The following is a 17883-nucleotide window of genomic DNA, read 5'->3' as shown; positions in this document are numbered from 1 at the left end:
GGGGTGAATAGGCGATTTTTATGAAAGTCTTTAAAACATGGAAGTTACGAAGACAAACGATAGAAATAAATCTATTACCATGCAGCGGAAGGTAGACTACACTAAGCAAACCATAGTCAAGTATTCAATGGAGTGAAAGCACAATGACTAATAGCAGCAATGTAGTAAGGATCAGGTAGGAAGATATTATGAAGCCAAACAGAACACGCAGTCACTCAGTGAAGACAAAAAATAGTGCAATCATATAATGACTTCACAAGGACCAACAGTAAGTAAAGGGAAGGGAAGGATGAAACCAGTAACTCGTTGAAGACAATGATTTGCTGGACCAGTTCCAGTTGCTGTGATAACTGTACGTCTAGTTAGGGCGGCTAGGTATTTAAACCTGAGGACACACAGTCCCGGACACCCAGTCCTGAACACGCAGCTCAGGACACCCAGTCCTCACCGTATTCCCCTTGAGCTAAGGTCACACAGACCTTGCCCAATCACTCAGGTAAGTCTTCAAGGTAGACTCCCAAACCTTCACAGACTTCGTTCACCGGCAATCCACAATGTCTCTTGGATGCTCAGAACGCGACGCCTAACCGGTTGTAGGATTCACAGTCCTCAAGTGTAATAAGTCTTCAGATCACACAGACAAGAAGACTTAAGTGATGCCTAACACTTTTTGGCTCTGGGTGGTTAGGGCTTTATCCTCGCAAGGAATTCTCTCTCAAAGGCTTCGAGGTGGGTTGCTCTCAAACGACAAAAGCCGTACTCTAACTCGGAGCAGCCAACCGTTTATGGTTGTAGGGGGTGGGCTATTTATAGCCGCTAGGCAACTCAACCTGATTTGTCCAAAATGACCCTGGGTCACTAAGGAACTGGCATGTGTTCCAACGGTCAGATTTCATACACACACGGCAGCTTTATTTGGGCTACAAGCAAAGCTGACTTGTCTGACTCTGGACAAGTTTCGCTCTCATAGTCTTCACTCGAAGACATAGGTTTTGGTTAAGCATCACTTCCGTCATTCTGACTGGTTCACTTGGACCCCACTAAATAGTATGGTGATTCCTATGACTCAACAAAGAAGAAACAAAACTATAAAAGATCTAAGTCTTCGAGCTCCATAGTCTTCATGCGATGTCTTCTCTTGTCATAGTCTTCAATGTGAGTATCTTCACAGATCACCTTTGACATCAATGTCTTCATACATTTTTAGGGGTCATCTCTGGTAGGAAAACCGAATCAATGAGGGACTTCTACCTGTGTTATTCTGCAATTCTCACAAACACATTAGTCCCTCAACTAAGTTTGTCGTCAATACTCCAAAACCAACTAGGGGTGGCACTAGATGCACTTACAATCTTCCCCTTTTTGGTGATTGATGACAAACTAGTTGAAGTTTTCAACGGGGAATATAATATGTGAAATTGTAAAGGATAAGGAATTGTCTTCATAAGTTGCAAGGGCTCCCCCTGAAGATGTGCATATAAGTAATTTGCTTTTGGAATGCAAATGCACATGACAGGTTGTACTTGTGGAGCTCCTCTTTAACTTATGATGACAATTCATTATGCATGTGAAGATATGTGAAGATAATGACATGCATAATGGAAAATGGACGTCTGCAAAATGATCTAAGTGCGGAATTTATCGTCGCACATGCAGAATTTATCATCGCATCACAAAGTGGCAAATAAGCAGCAGACGACCATTGAGTTTAAGTGTTACAACTCAAAGAACCAAATGTATCAAAACGAGAGTTGTAAACACGAAGCAAAATATAAAGCGATCGCCCATATGGACCCGCTTGAAAACTATCACTCATATGCTTCTCCCCCTTTTGTCAGTAAGGACCAAAAAGGTTTGAAGACATAGAGCATCTACTCGTTCCCATGAAGAGTAGGTGAAGCAGCAGGGTCGTCGGTGGTGTTCGGCGGTGCAGAAGAACTTGGAGCAGTGTCGAAGCGTGCTGAAGGAAGTGGCGGTGAAGTAGCATCGTCTTCATCCTCGATCACTCTGGCATGCACAGTTGCAGCAGAGGAAAAGAACTCAGAGTCTTCAAGAGATGGAGTGCGTCGCAGCACTGCCCTTCGAGGAGGTGTAGAGTCAAACTTGAAGCGTTTAGAGAAGCCATCCTCTTGAAGATCATCTTCAGAGCACATCAGCGTCAGCCCCTTCCATGTGCGTCGAGAGGTTTCATGGGCAACAAAAGCATTCTTGGTGACAAGATTACGAATGCGGTTGACATCCACCAAGAGGCTTTGCATATGACGCTTCAGCCAGTCATGATGCCTATCCTGTTTCTGATGAAGAGCCACCAGAAGCTCTTGGTCATTAAGAACACGAGTGCGCTTCTTGGATCGTTGTGCAGTTGTGCTGTCGGTGGCTTCAGTAAGGGCAGGATGTGTGCACGTGTAGTTCCAGTCAAAGGATACACACGAGTGACTGCTTCAACCCCTTCAATGTTCTAAGAAAAACTTTGATACTCTGCATTCTGAAGACTTAGAGGTTCCTTGGCAGGCTCAGGATAGATGGCTTCAATAGACATATCCACATCAGGCAGAAAGATCCGATGATTGCGAGCAGATGGCTGATATGAGATAGCGGAGTGAAGTTTGATCAGCCGCATTACCCATGGGGCGTAGAACTTCAAGCCAAAAAGATTAGAGCCTGATGCAGCAAGTTGGCGAATGAAGAACTCCTGTGCATTGAAGCATTTGCCATGAAGAATATAGAAGACCAAAGTCTTCATTGCACCTTCCAGCTTGGCATGTGGAGAGTGTCCTTTGATGGGCCAGAGAGTTTGCCTTATGATGTGATAAATAGTCCTTGACAGATACTCTAGGTCTTCAACAAAGAACTCTTTGGGATATGCAGCATCTTGGGGCAATGACTTCATTATACTGAGCATCTGACTCATGTTAGGTTCAGGCTTCTGAAAGATGCTCTCCACAGCTTCACTGTGAAGTTGACAGCCAGATTCGTAGAGATTGCCAGGAGTGGGTAGACTAGTGAGCTCAATGATGTCAAAGGCTTTGGCTTTGTGATGAACGTTTCCTGTCATCCACTCCAGGACCCAAGTCTTCGGATCTCTGTTGTACCCGCGGATGTGAAGTGTGGCATAGAATTGGAGTAGCAACTCTTCATTCCAATGCTCTTGATCGGTGACGAACGGCAGCAATCCAACCTCTTTGAAGCAATCCAGAGCTTCTTCCAGACAGGGCAGACCAGCTATTGCTTCAATGTCAAGACGCTTGTGTGGCAAGATGCGACCTTGATTGTATAAAATGCAGGAGTAATAGCTTCGTTGCGGATAGCTCCAGAACCGATCAGATGATATTCTTTCCCTTGAGTAGGGGTTCCTGGAGCTATTAAAGAATGTGTTGTCTGCTCTGAAGCCATTGACATTGAAGGATCCAGGTGCTGATGCAGGACCTGAAAACCTGGGCAATCTTGGGATTGGCTTCTGTACCCGAGGCCTGTGCTCAACATGATAGTCGAACTGAGGGCCGGCAGCAGACGCAGGAACAAAAGCAGTGGGATCAGTGGCTTCGCTGACTTCTGGTGCTTGGGTTGGTGAAGGCTTCACATTAGCTTCAGCCATGACAACGTCAGTGGCTTCATTGGTGTTGGTGGTGGCAGCCTCAAGATTGTCAACCTCCACTTGACGAGCTGGAGGGTCGGTCACAGTCACATTCTCCTCGAGAACAGCTTCTTGGTGGGACATGGGAGTAGCAGCTTTTGGGGCTTCTTCTTCATCGGCTGATGCAGCCGGAATGTCTTCAGCAGTTTTAGCTTCAGACTCAGAGACTGGAGGCTTGGTCCTTTGCGAAGCCTGCGCAACGCTGGCGATGCCTGTGGAGTTGGAGTTGGCTGGGCCTTAAAGTCTTTTTCCTCTTGTGGGCGATCAACCGATGAAGCATCCTGAGCAATTGGCGTCAGAGGACGATCAATGCTGATGAGTTCGCTGTGCGTTAGCACAGGCGATGATACCTGTTGGTGCTCGAGCTGAGGAAGGACTGCATCATCTTCAATATGGTCATGGTGATCAATGTCTTCAGCAGCGATGGGATCAGCTGCTGAAAATTCTTCAGCTTCATGAGCCTCTGTGAAAGCAGGCTCATGGACAGTCAGTTGACGTTCTTGCGGTTCAGTGTCAGGGTGAACCATGGAGATGGATTCAACAATCAAGGGCTCTGTGGGAGCAGCCCGTTCCTTCTTGGTCTTCCTCTTCTTCTTGGAGGGGGCAGTAGCAGAGGCTTCAGGATGTTTCCTCTTTCTGGCTTCAGTCTCAGCAGTCCTTGTCTTCTTCAACTCTGAAGCGGTTGACCGGGCCTTTGGCTTCGAGCCAGTCATGCTAGTTGGGAAGACAATGGAATCTGCTTCCTGCCTTAGTGCGTTGGGTTCGGCCACAATGGGCTTCTTCTTCTGTTTAGCGCCATCCTGGGATCAATGCCCGGACACCCAAGGGCCTTGCGCTTCTCAGCCTCGTTGTAGCCTTGCACACACTTGTCAGCCAGGCTCTTCATGCATTCCCGAGAACCCTGAGCTTCTGCGTGTTTCTTGAGAAGGGCTTCTTTGAGCTCGTGCAGCATAATCTTGAAGTTTTTCACCTCTTGCACGCTGAGCTTGGCCATATGCTTCTTGAACTGAGCCTTTTCATAGTCAATCTTTTGCTTCAGTTCAACGATGCGCTGAGCGAGAGCTAGCTCTGAAGCAATGGCGCCATGGAAGGCGACACTGAGACCAATGGGTAGTTGCAGATCTTCGAAGCTGATGTTGGGCGTGTCAAACCACTCATCAATGAAGTTGTGGATGATTGTCACGTCAAAAAGAGGCAGATCATTGAAGATTTCTGCTTCTTCTTTCCTCTTGATGAGTTGCTCAAGAGCGTCATCTGCAAGATCTTCATCACTGGACAGATCAATGGCATCGTTGCGCAGAATGGCAGCAGCTGTCAGCTCTTGGCCGGTGTGTGGCAGAGGCATCTTGACCTTCTGGGGCTTGGAGATGCGTGACAAATCTTCAGACTGCACACTGTCTTCAGGAGGTGCAGTTGCCAATGGCTTCGCTCGTGAGAATTTTGATGCAGAGGCAGGCTTGGAAGCTTTTGGCTGCTTCAGTTTCTTTGGCTTCGGCGCTGCAGGCGCTTCTTCTGAGTCAGCGTGATCTGCAGGCTCATTTACGGTAGTCCCTTGAACCACTATATGGGTGATGAGACCTTCAATGTTGTAGAAGGGCCCAAGAAGATTGGGTTCAGCTTCGCGAGTTCCATTGGCACGGGGAGCAGAGGGACGAGGGTTGAAGTATAATCCCAAAGACTTCTTGTTCTGCTTCGCTGAGTTCTTGGCAAACTGAAAGTTGCGCTTGAACAGATTGTCGTCACGGCACCATAGTAGCGACGATGGGTGTGCATCTGCGGGCTGTGGCCCGCGGACCATGTAGGGATAGAAGCCTTGTTCAATGGCTTCTTCTCTGGACCTGGGTTGAAGATTCTTGTATAGGATGTCTCCCCACGGTCGCTTGATGGCATTTTTCTCAGCATATTCTTGGGTCACAAACCGGTATTTGAACCATTGTTCTGCCCAATATTTTCAAATCCACTGGATTCGGGTCTTGCGCTGATTATAATCCTCTTCAGGATCTGTCTTGTAAAGTTTTGAGAGGTCATCAGGCAGATCTCTTGATATTCCGGCATGACGCTGTCTGCCTCCCTTCCTTGCAGCTTTCTCTGAAGCCATGAATTTTAACTTGAAAGGCTTCAATACGTTCAAAGGCTTCAAGGGCTTTCGTTTGCTGGACAAATAGGAACTGGCTTCGGGAGAATTTATATGATGCTGTAAGAATTCTGCAAATGAATGCAGACTATGAGAACCAAGGGATTCTCCCACGGACATGTACCTGTGACAGCATTAAGGTGCGAGGGAAGGGGAAGAGGTCATATGCATTCTCAGAAGATTTTGAAGATAAATCAGTTTAGAAGACATTGACCTCATCGTGCGAAGACATTCACTCGTAGATAAGGAATTGGTTCCAGATTTGTACGAATCCATGGATCAGTACAAGTGAGGAATCTAACTACTTTGTGAAGTACAAGTGAATATACTAGGCATATTATGAGATGCAGTATGTAAGAGATTCAACTTGTGTGAACAGAAACTGCTTGTGGTAGAAAGTGACGAAGCTATAGGATCAAAGGAGCTGTAAAAAGGAAGTTTTATTTACCACACGAAGAACTGTTAGACGGAGTGGAAGAGGAGGCCGAGCAATTCGATCGTCCATGCCCTAACTTGGCGACGGAGGACACCTACGGTGACGGCGGAGAGGACGATGTCCGCGGTCGGCGTGAGGACGGCGTCGGAGAGGTTGCGGCAGCAAAACGCTTCGTCGCCGGCGTCGTCGAGAGTTAGCGGTGGCGCTAGGGTTCGTGCGAGAGTGGAAGAAGAGATAATAACTGCGGTGAGGCGTGTATTTATAGGGACAGGTGCGGCTCAGTGTTATTACACAGGTGCCCCTGGTGATTCACATCTGAGTAACACGTGGTCATCATGCAGCATGTCGGAGGTTGTTCCACGTCCCACGCACGCCTGGATTGTCGGGTGATCGTTCCCACTTCTCCGGGTTTCAGGTGAAGGAATGAGCATTGAAAACGGACTTAATGTTTGTCTCTGTATCTTCTGCTGACAAAGACGCAGAGAAGACATTCGACAGTTTTAATAGAATGCATATGACTTGGAGAAATGGAGTTTGAGATAGAAAGCATAGAGAGGTTAGGGTCCGATCACATTCACTTAGTTTAAAAGACTCAACATGAAGACATAGCTATAAGTGAATGCTGTAGAGGACAGAATACTAGTATATATATATTCAACATAGTGAAGATAATCATGAAGACATGTTGAAATTTAAGCCAAACCAAATGTGAAGACATAGCAAATGTAACGCCATGAGTGAAACACTTCGAACAGAACCTTTGGTGGTGGCGTTACCCACCGTATAGGAAGTATTAGACCCAGACACGACGTAAAATTATCATGACGTTCCGAAGTTAAATTCCACATTAATATATTCACACTTAGAATGTATGTCTTCATTGATTGAAAATATACTTTACTTCGTGTGTTGCACATCTAAGTCATCAATATGCATAAGTGTTAGGATGTGTGCCTGATCACAGGACATTTGAGGATTTCAGGATATTTAGCTCACACCGTAACTTGCAAAATCTCTTCTCATCCAAGGGCTTGGTGAAGATATCTGCCAATTGCTCTTCAGTGTTGACGTGTATAATATCAATATCTTCCTTTACAACATGATCTCTGAGAAAGTGATGACGAATTTTAATGTGCTTTGTCTTCGAGTGCTGAACTGGGTTGTTGGTAATTTTGATGGCGCTTTCGTTGTTGCAGTAGAGTGTCACTTGCTTCAGATGAATGCCATAGTCCTTGAGTGTTTGCTTCATCCATAGAAGCTGAGCGCAGCAAGATCCAACAACAATGTATTCAGATTCAGCAGTGGAGAGAGATACACAGTTCTGCTTCTTTGAAGACCAACATACAAGTGATCGTCCCAGAAAGTGACATGTGCCTGATGTAGATTTGCGATCCACCTTGTCACCAGCATAATCAGCATCCGAGAATCCAACCAGATCAAACTCTGAGCCCTTTGAATACCATAATCCTAGAGTTGGGGTGTGAGCCAAATATCGAAGAATTCGCTTCACAGCTAAGTGATACGACTCCTTTGATGTCGCTTGGAATCGAGCACACATGCAAACACTAAGCATAATATCTGGCCTAGATGCACATAGATAAAGTAAATAACCAATCATGGAGCGGTATACCTTTTGATCGAACTCTTTACCATTGTCGTCGGAACCCAGATGATGTTTGGCTGGCATTGGCATCGTGAAGCCTTTGCAGTCTTGCATACCGAACTTCTTCATGCAATCTTTGAGATACTTCTCTTGAAATATGAAGATGCCGTTGCGTTGCTGTCATATTTGAAGACCGAGGAAGAACTTCAGCTCTTCCATCATGGACATCTGATATTGCTCTTGCATCATATATCCAAACTCTTTACTGTACTTCTGATTGGTGCAGCCGAAGATGATGTCATCCACATATATTTGGCACACGAACAGTTCACCATCATATGTCTTCATGAAAAGAGTGGGGTCGAGGGAACCAGGTATGAAGCCTTTGCTCTTCAGGAAGTATTTGAGTGTGTCATACCAAGCCCGAGGGGCTTGTTTGAGAAAGGCGCTCTTCACATCCATTTGATATAGAAGTATGTTATGATGATTTGCATAGGCCAACAGTATGCGTATGGCTTCAAGTTGAGCCAGAGGAGCAAATGTTTCATCGAAGTCAATGCCTTCCACTTGAGTATATCCTTGAGCAACGAGACGAGCTTTGTTTCTGATAACTTGATCATGCTCGTCTTGCTTGTTGCGGTATATCCATTTGGTGCCTATTATATTATGCTTCCGAGGATCAGGACGCTTAACCAGTTCCCATATATTATTTAGCTCAAACTGTTGAAACTCTTCTTGCATAGCTTGAATCCATTCAGGTTCCATGAAGCCTTCTTCAACTTTCTTGGGTTCTGTTATTGAGACGAATGCGAAGTGCCCACAGAAATTTGCCAGCTGAGTTGCCCTTGAACAAGTGAGCGGACCAGGTGCATTAATGCTATCAATTATTCTCTCAATCTGCACTTCATTGGCAACACGAGGATGTACAGGTCGAAGGTTTTGCTCTTGCTGTTCATTGTCATTGTTAGTGGGATTGTCTTCAGGTTGATCAGGTGCGGAGATGATAAGTTCCTCTTCAGGTTGAGCCTCAAAGGGTATGATTTCTCCAGTTCCCATTAGCTTGACTGATTCGTTGGATGGAACTTCATCTAGCACATTTGGCAGGTGCTCTTTTTGTGAACCGTTAGTCTCATCAAACCGCACATCCACTGTTTCAACCACTTTATAATGAAAGAGATTGAAGACTCTGTAGGAGTGCGAATCCTTTTCATATCCAAGCATAAAACCCTCATGTGCTTTTGGTGCAAATTTTTAAGTGTGATGTGAATCCTTGATCCAGCACCTGGCTCCAAATACTCTGAAGTAACTGACATTTGGCTTCTTGCCAGTAAGGAGCTCATAAGATGTCTTGTTCAAAAGCTTGTGAAGATAAACACGATTGATTGTATGGCATGCAGTATCAATGGTTTCAGGCCAGAATTTTCTTGGAGTCTTGTATTCATCAAGCATCGTTCGGGCCATCTCAATGAGTGTTCTGTTTTTGCGTTCGACGACGCCATTCTGCTGTGGCGTGTATGGAGCTGAGAATTCATGTGTGATGCCCAAAGTATCAAGATATGTATCAAGGCCAGTGTTCTTGAATTCAGTGCCATTGTCACTTCGGATGTGCTTTATCTTGGCGCCATAGTTGTTCATTGCTTGATTGGCGAAGCATCTAAAGACATCTTGCACTTCAGTCTTGTAGAGGATTATGTGCACCCAAGTATATCTAGAATAATCATCAACAATGACAAAGCCATAGAGACAAGCAGTAGTAGTAAGAGTTGAGTAATGAGTGGGACCGAAAAGATCCATATGGAGCAGTTCGAAGGGTCGAGTGGTTGTCATGATTGTCTTCGAGGGATGTTTGGCCCTCGTCATCTTTCCTGCTTCATAGGCACCGCATAAGTGATCTTTCTTGAACTTGACGCCCTCGATGCCTATGACATGCTTCTTCTTTACAAGGGTGTGAAGGTTCCTCATGCCAGCATGCCCTAACCTCCGATGTCAGAGCCAGCATTCTGAAGCTTTTGCTAGAAGACATACGGCAAGCCGTGGTCCTGCTGAAAAATCTACCACGTACAAATCATCTTTCCGATACCCTTCAAACACTAGAGACTTGTCAGATTTCATTAGAACAAGGCAACGATATTTTCCAAACATTACGATAATGTTCAAATCGTAAAGCATTGAGACAGACATTAAGTTGAAGCCAAGGGATTTAACAAGCATGACTTTATCCATGTGTTGATCCTTTGAGATTGCAACTCTACCTAGACCCAATACCTTACTTTTACCAGTGTCAGCAAATGTGATGTGACTCTTGTCGGATGGACGTAAGGTTGAGTCCATAAGAAGGCTTCTTTTGCTAGTCATGTGATTGGTACACCCACTATCAATAATCCATTCTGAAGACGCTGGTGTCGTACCCTACAGTGCAGTTAGGGGGATAGGCTTCACGAAGAGAATTGTGAAGCAAAAACATTTGACGAACCAGTGGGTTATGAAAGCTTAGATCCAGATTAGGACTAATAGGGAGAGTAGCAAGCGATTCAGGAACGAAGTACATAGTAAGACCATTCGGGCATTTGATCTTGCGCCCTACAAGATGTTTAAGGTCCCCAGCAATAGCGTCAGACGATTTTGGTTTTCTGCTGGAGACCTTTCCCTGCAAAAGAGAGTTAAGCTTTCTTAGCCACCCACATCTTCAAGGGTGGCTTAGAAGCAATAAGTCTAAGTGCAGCATTTGAGAACTTTGGCTTTGGAGCCCTAGCAATCAGTTTTGCAGGCGGACAATAGTACTCATAAGAATAAGTAGAATAGTTCTTGGTCTTATGAACATGGCGGTTTGATGAACCGCGCTCATATTCATAGGCCTGAGTATGGTTTCCCTGCAAAACATTTGCGTTAGTGCGACTCAGGTGAGTCCTCTGTCTGTATGAAGCCTTTGGACCGTATGAACCCCGTGATCTGGGGTTTGTCTTCTTCACGTGTGGTGTCATGATGACATTCACAGGAAGATTCTCCAGACACTTTTTCGGAACACAGATCTTCTTCATAGGTGGTCCATTCCTGCAGTTAGTACCAATGTACCTGGCAAACACTACATCATTCTGATTCTTAAACAGTTTATAGTTTGTATCAAAGGATTCATCAATGACAATGGGGTTTGCACAAGTGAAGCCAGATAGAGTGGATGGATTTGCTGAAGATTCCTTTGCAGCAACCCATGTGGTTTTGGGGTACTGCTCAGGTTTCCAGTAAGAGCCATCAGCATTCATTTTCCTTATGAACCCAACACCCTCTTTCCTCGGGTTTCGGTTCAAGATCTGCTTTTTGAGGACATCACATAGTGTCTGATGCCCTTTAAACTTTTGTACATCCCTGTTTCAAGCAATGTCTTCAACCTAGCATTCTCATCAGCAATAACAGTGGTATCCTCAGCAGAGGGATTAATTTCCACATCAACAGTTTAAGATATTGCAACAGTAGCAGCAGTAGAACATTCAGCAACATAAGTAGTATTACCACGCTCAATGCATTTAAGACATGGTGGTTCAAATCCTTCCTGAGCGGAACTGATCTATTTGGCGCGAAGTGACTCATTTTCCTTTTGAAGATCTTCATGAGCCGCTCTCAATTTCTCAAGATCTTGCTTCCTTTGAAGATAATCATAGGAAAGCTTTTCATGAGTTGTTGAGAGCGTTTCATGACGACTTTCAAGTTCCTTATACTTAACGTGAAGATTTTTTATGTCTTCAATTAAGGACTCAGATCGAGTCATTTCAACGCCTAACAGATCATCGCTTTTGTCTAACAATTTTTGAATATGTTCCATGGCTTTTTGTTGTTCAATTGCAATTTTAGCAAGTGTTTTGTAGCTGGGTTTTGAACCACAATCAGAGTCATCGTCACTAGATGTTTGATAGTGAGTAGTGCGTGTGTTTACCTTGGCACCGCGTGCCATGAAGCAGTAGGTAGGAGCGGAGTAGTCCTTGTCATTTGCATCGGTGTCGGTGATGAAGTCATTGTCTTCAGTGTTGAAGATGGACTTGGCAACGTATGCTGTAGCCAGACTTGCGACGCCAGAATCGGACTCCTCCTTAGACTCCACCTCCGCCTCCTCAGAAGCGGACTCCTCCTCTGAATCCATTTCCTTGCCAACAAACGCACGTGCCTTGCCAGATGAGCTCTTCTTGTGTGATGAAGACTTTGAGGAAGACTTGGAAGAAGACTTTGAGTGTTTCTTCTTCTTCTTGTCGTCAGAGTCATATTCCTTGCTCTTCTTTTTTTGTTCTCATTGTCCCACTGCGGACACTCAGAGATGAAGTGGCCAGGTTTCTTGCATTTGTGACATGTTTTCTTCTTGTAGTCATGAGCAGAAACTTCATCATTCCTTGAGCTTGATCGGGAAGACTTTCTGAAACCTTTCTTCTTGGTGAATTTTTGGAATTTCTTCACAAGAATAGCAAGTTCCCTTCCAATGTCTTCAGGATCATCAGAACTGCTGTCAGATTCTTCTTTAGATGAGGAGACAACTTTTGCCTTCAAGGCACGAGTTCGCCCATAGTTTGGACCGTAGATATCTCTTTTCTCATAAAGCTGAAACTCATGTGTGTTGAGCCTCTCAAGTATGTCAGACGGATCGAGTGTCTTGAAATCAGGACGTTCTTGAATCATCAAGGCTAGGGTGTCAAACGAATTGTCAAGTGATCTCAGTAGTGTCTTGACGACTTCATGCTTGGTGATCCCAGTAGCGCCAAGGGCTTGAAGCTCATTCGTGATGTCAGTGAGTCGATCAAACGTGAGCTGGACATTCTCATTGTCATTTCTCTTGAAGCGGTTGAAGAGGTTGCGAAGGACACTGATTCTCTGATCTCTCTGGGTCGAGACGCCTTCGTTGACCTTGGAGAGCCAGTCCCAGACTAGCTTAGATGTTTCCAAAGCACTCATGCGGCCATACTGTCCTTTGGTCAGATGACCATAGATGATATTCTTGGCAGTAGAGTCCAGTTGAACGAACTTCTTGACGTCAGCAGCAGTGACACCTTCTCCAGCCTTGGGAACGCCGTTCTTGACGACATACCATAGGTCGACGTCAATGGCTTCAAGATGCATGCGCATCTTATTCTTCTAGTAGGGATATTCAGTTCCATCGAAGACGGGGCACGCAGCGGAGACTTTAATTATCCCTGCAGTCGACATAGCTAAAACTCCAGGTGGTTAAACTGAATCACACAGAACAAGGGAGTACCTTGCTCTGATACCAATTGAAAGTGCGTTATATCGACTAGAGGGGGGGGTGAATAGACGATTTTTATGAAAGTTTTCAAAACATGGAAGTTATGAAGACAAACGATAGAAATAAACCTATTACCATGCAGCGGAAGATAGACTACATTAAGCAAACCATAGTCAAGTATTCAATGGAGTGAAAGCACAATGACTAATAGCAGCAATGTAGTAAGGATCAGGTAGGAAGATATTATGAAGCCAAACAGAACACACGGTCACTCAATGAAGACAAAAGATAGTGCAATCATACAATGACTTCACAAGGACCAACAGTAAATAAAGGGAAGGGAAGGATGAAACCAGTAACTCGTTGAAGACAATGATTTGTTGGACCAGTTCCAGTTGCTGTGACAACTGTACGTCTGGTTAGGGCGGCTAGGTATTTAAACCTGAGGACACACAGTCCCGGACACCCAGTCCTGAACACGCAGCTCAGGACACCCAGTCCTCACCGTATTCCCCTTGAGCTAAGGTCACACAGACCTTGCCCAATCACTCAGGTAAGTCTTCAAGGTAGACTCCCAAACCTTCACAGACTTCGTTCACCGGCAATCCACAATGTCTCTTGGATGCTCAGAACGCGACGCCTAACCGGGTGTAGGATTCACAGTCCTCAAGTGTAATAAGTCTTCAGATCACACAGACAAGAAGACTTAAGTGATGCCTAACACTCTTTGGCTCTGGGTGGTTAGGGCTTTATCCTCGCAAGGAATTCTCTCTCAAAGGCTTCGAGGTGGGTTGCTCTCAAACGACAAAAGCCGTACTCTAACTCTGAGCAGCCAACCATTTATGGTTGTAGGGGGTGGGCTATTTATAGCCACTAGGCAATGTAACGCCCCGAGACCGATGTGCCAGGTGTCGTTCAGTTATTCGCTGGTGTTGCGTTGTCATTGTTTGCGTGTCATGCATTGCATATCATGTCATCATGCACATTTCATTTGCATACGTGTTCGTCTCATGCATCCGAGCATTTTCCCCGTTGTCCGTTTTGCATTCCGGCGCTTCATTCTCCTCCGGTGGTCATTTCTACCTTTCTTTCATATGTGGGGATTAAACATTTCCGGATTGGACCGAGACTTGCCAAGCGGCCTTGGTTTACTACCGGTAGACCGCCTGTCAAGTTTCGTATCATTTGGACTTTGTTTGACACTCCAACGGTTAACCGAGGGACCGAAAAGGCCTCGTGTGTGTTGCAGCCCAACACCCCTCCAATTTGGCCCAAAACCCACCTAAACCCCTTTCATCATCTAGAGCGTTCGATCACGATCGCGTGGCCGAAAACCGCACCTCATTTGGACTCTCCTAGCTCCCCCTACCTATAAATATGTGATTCCCTCTGAAATTCGCGCAGATGAAACCCTAGATCTCTCCTCTCCGTGCCGCCGGACAAATATCCCACCGTGCCCGGACATGTCCGCTCGGTCGCCACCTCACCCCGGCCAATCACCGGTCGACACCTCAGCGCCCGCCGCCGCCCTCCACCACTCCCGTGGCGCCACCTCATCGTTCTCTCTCTCCTCCCGCGCGAGGCCCTGAGGGCCCAGATCCGGCCCTTGGGATCCGGATCCCGTCGTTGCCCGGGGAGCTCGGCTCCCAGCGCCCGAGCCGCCGGATCCGCCTCGCCGCCCAGCTCCCGGCGACGCCGCGCCCCGCGCGCCACCGGAGGCACCGCCGCCATGCGCCGCCACGACTCCTCGCCGCCGGCCGCCTCGTTCGACATGCGTCGCCACCTCGTTCGCGGGCGTGCTCCGCCACTGCCTCGCTGGCGTCGTCGTCCGGCGAGCCCGCGTCTTCTTCTCCGTCATCGGCCACCTCTCCGTCGTCTTCTCCGGCGAACCCTGGCGAGGTCCCGTGGATCGGGACCAGATCCACCAACCCCTCCAACCAAACGGCCTCCCCGCGTTTCGCTCCGCTCCGTCCCGGATCCCTCCGTCCCGCGTTGACTTTTTCGGAGATTCCCAGATTCCCAGATTCACATGCCCAGATTCACATGCTAGTCCCCGAAATTCCCAGATTCACATGCCTATGTTCATAGCTTCGTAACTTTGCATCCGTAGCTTTGTTTTGGGCATATAGTATATCAAAATGTTCATCTTAGAGAGTACATCATTTCATTCCATTGCATCATTTTCATTTGAGCTCATCTTGATGTCCGAAATGCTGTTAGAAGAGTGCTACTTGAGATAATTGTCAGATCTGCTGCTCCATATAGCTATTTGTCATTTTTGCCATGATTATTGTGTGCATGATATGCCCATGAGCTCTACATATGTTTTGTTAAGGGTTTTGCCATCTCTCCAGAGGTGCAACCCATGTATTTTTGTGATGTGTGTGGTGACTAGTACAAGCTTGCCAAGTGAGGCACTTGGTAATGCTGATTTCAGGGACTTGACATTTCCACTAAGTCCTTGAGCTGTTTATCTCATTATGCCATATGTTCATATTGTTTTCTAGTGATCCGTGCCTCTTTTGAGGATGATCAGTAAGGATGTTTTGTTAATATTGTAGTGCTCTATCCATCCATTTCTTTGTTTGCAATTATGGAGCACCCTAGCTTGAGTCAATCGAGCTCTACTTTTGCTACTTCGTGAATCTGGGCAGATTGTCTACTTGTTAGCGATTTTGCCGAGGATGTTATAGTTGATCCGTGCATGCTATGCTATTGTTCTTGCCATGTCTAGCTTGCATTTTGTGTATTCTTGATGGGTGTATGCTTAGCTTATCATGACTTTCTCCATAGTGAGTGCACCGAGCTCGTAAACATGCCTACTTGATATCTGTTTCAGCATGCTCCAGTTTTCACTAAGTCTGAGAACTGATTATGTTTTTGCCATGTTCACATACTTGCAATTGTATTATTTTTTGATCCCTTTTGGCTCAAGGTCACTAAGAGACTTTTGTTAAGCTCTTTGAGTAGCTCCATGCCGTGCTTTACTTTGCCATATTCAGGTCCTGTAGCATGTAGTTTTGTTGCTCCGAAGAGTGCTATCTGATCTGAAATTCCAGACAAGTGTTAATTTCACTAAGTCTGAGATCTGTTTACCATATGCATTTTTGTCATACTTGTTTGAACCTGTTAATGGATGAATTGGCCGTAGCTCAGTGTTCATCTTTTGTTAAGCATCATGAATGCATCCTTGCCATGTATTTTGTTGTCATGTTTGGATGTTGTAGCTTGTTCATCTCATTTCATGTAGATGGCTACTTGCTGTAAATCGCAGACCGGTGTCATATTTGAATCGCTTGCCATTTCCAAACCGTAACTCCGATTCCGGCGTTCTTTATATCGTTTTCAAGCGATTTCACCTCACCTTTCCAGTGGCACACTTGGATTTCCAAGTTGAGGCCAGGTTCATGCATTCCTTGTCAAATCATGCATATGCATCGCATACCGCATCCCGCATATCATACCATGTTCATGTGTTGGTTGTTTACTATGTTGTGTGCTTCTTTCTGGTGTTTGCTTCTTCGGGTTGGTTCCGGTTACGTCGCGTTTGTGAGGACCCGTTCGACTACGTCCGTTTGTCTTCTTCATGGACTCGTTCTTCTTCCTTGCGGGATTTCAGGCAAGATGATCATACCCTCGAAATCACTAGTATCTTTGCTTTGCTAGATGCTCGCTCTTTTGCTATGCCTATGCTGCGATACCTACCACTTGCTTATCATGCCTCCCATATTGTTGAACCAAGCCTCTAACCCATCTTGTCCTAGCAAACCGTTGATTGGCTATGTTACCGCTTTGCTCAACCCCTCTTATAACGTTGTTAGTTGCAGGTGAAGATTGAAGTTTATTCCTTGTTGGAACATGGAGATGTTGTTCCTTGTTGGAACATGTTTACTTGTTGGGATATCATTATATATCTTATTTAATTAATGCATCTATATACTTGGTAAAGGGTGGAAGGCTCGGCCTTATGTCTGGTGTTTTGTTTCACTCTTGCCGCCCTAGTTTCCGTCATATTGGTGTTATGTTTTCGGATTTTGCGTTCCTTACGCGGTTGGGTTATAATGGGAACCCCTTGACAGTTCGCTTTGAATAAAACTCCTCCAGCAAGGCCCAACCTTGGTTTTACCATTCGCCACCTAGCCTTTTTCCCTTGGGAGTCGCGCATCCCGAGGGTCATCTTTATTTTAAACCCCCCGGGCCAGTGCTTGTCTAAGTGTTGGTCCAAACTAGAGCCCCTTCAGCGCCACCTCGGGGAAACTCGAGGGCTGGTTTTAGTTGTACGGATTGCTTATCCGGTGTTGCCCTGAGAACGAGATATGTGCAGCTCCTATCGGGATGTCGGCGCATCGGGTGGTCTTGCTGGACTTGTTTTACCATTGTCGAGGATGTCTTGAAGAACCGGGATACCGAGTCTGATCGGAATGTCTCGGGAGGAGGTCTATTCCTTCGTTGACCGTGAGAGCTTGTCATGGGCTAAGTTGGGACACCCCTGCAGGGATTTGAACTTTCGAAAGCCGTGCCCGCGGTTATGGGCAGATGAGAATTTGTTAATGTCCGGTTGTAGAAAATCTGAAGTTGACCTTAATTAAAATGAATCAACAGCGTGTGTTACCGTGATGGTCTCTTTCCGGCGGAGTCCGGGAAGTGAACACGGTGTTGGAGTTATGTTTGACGTAGGTTGTTTAGGATCACTTCTTGATCATACTTTCTCGAACGTGCTTTGCCTTCTCTTCTCGCTCTCATTTGCGTATGTTAGCCACCATATATGCTAGTCGCTTGCTGCAGCTTCACCTCATACTTTTACCTTAACCATAAGCTTAAATAGTCTTGATCGCGAGGGTGCGAGATTGCTGAG

The 17883-nt window shown here is 45.9% G+C and overlaps 1 protein-coding gene across 1 annotated transcript in view; it reads left to right on the top strand.

The window, feature by feature from the left end:
- LOC119355680 (transcription factor IIIB 90 kDa subunit-like) overlaps positions 1 to 17883 on the top strand; it is a 32576-nt gene that overhangs the window by 11575 nt on the left and 3118 nt on the right. The gene's annotated exons all lie outside the window — the stretch shown is intronic.

Source organism: Triticum dicoccoides, chromosome 1A (genome assembly GCF_002162155.2).
Source record: "Triticum dicoccoides isolate Atlit2015 ecotype Zavitan chromosome 1A, WEW_v2.0, whole genome shotgun sequence".
NCBI classification, from domain to species: domain Eukaryota; kingdom Viridiplantae; phylum Streptophyta; class Magnoliopsida; order Poales; family Poaceae; genus Triticum; species Triticum dicoccoides.
This window is presented reverse-complemented; position numbering and strand designations above follow the sequence as displayed.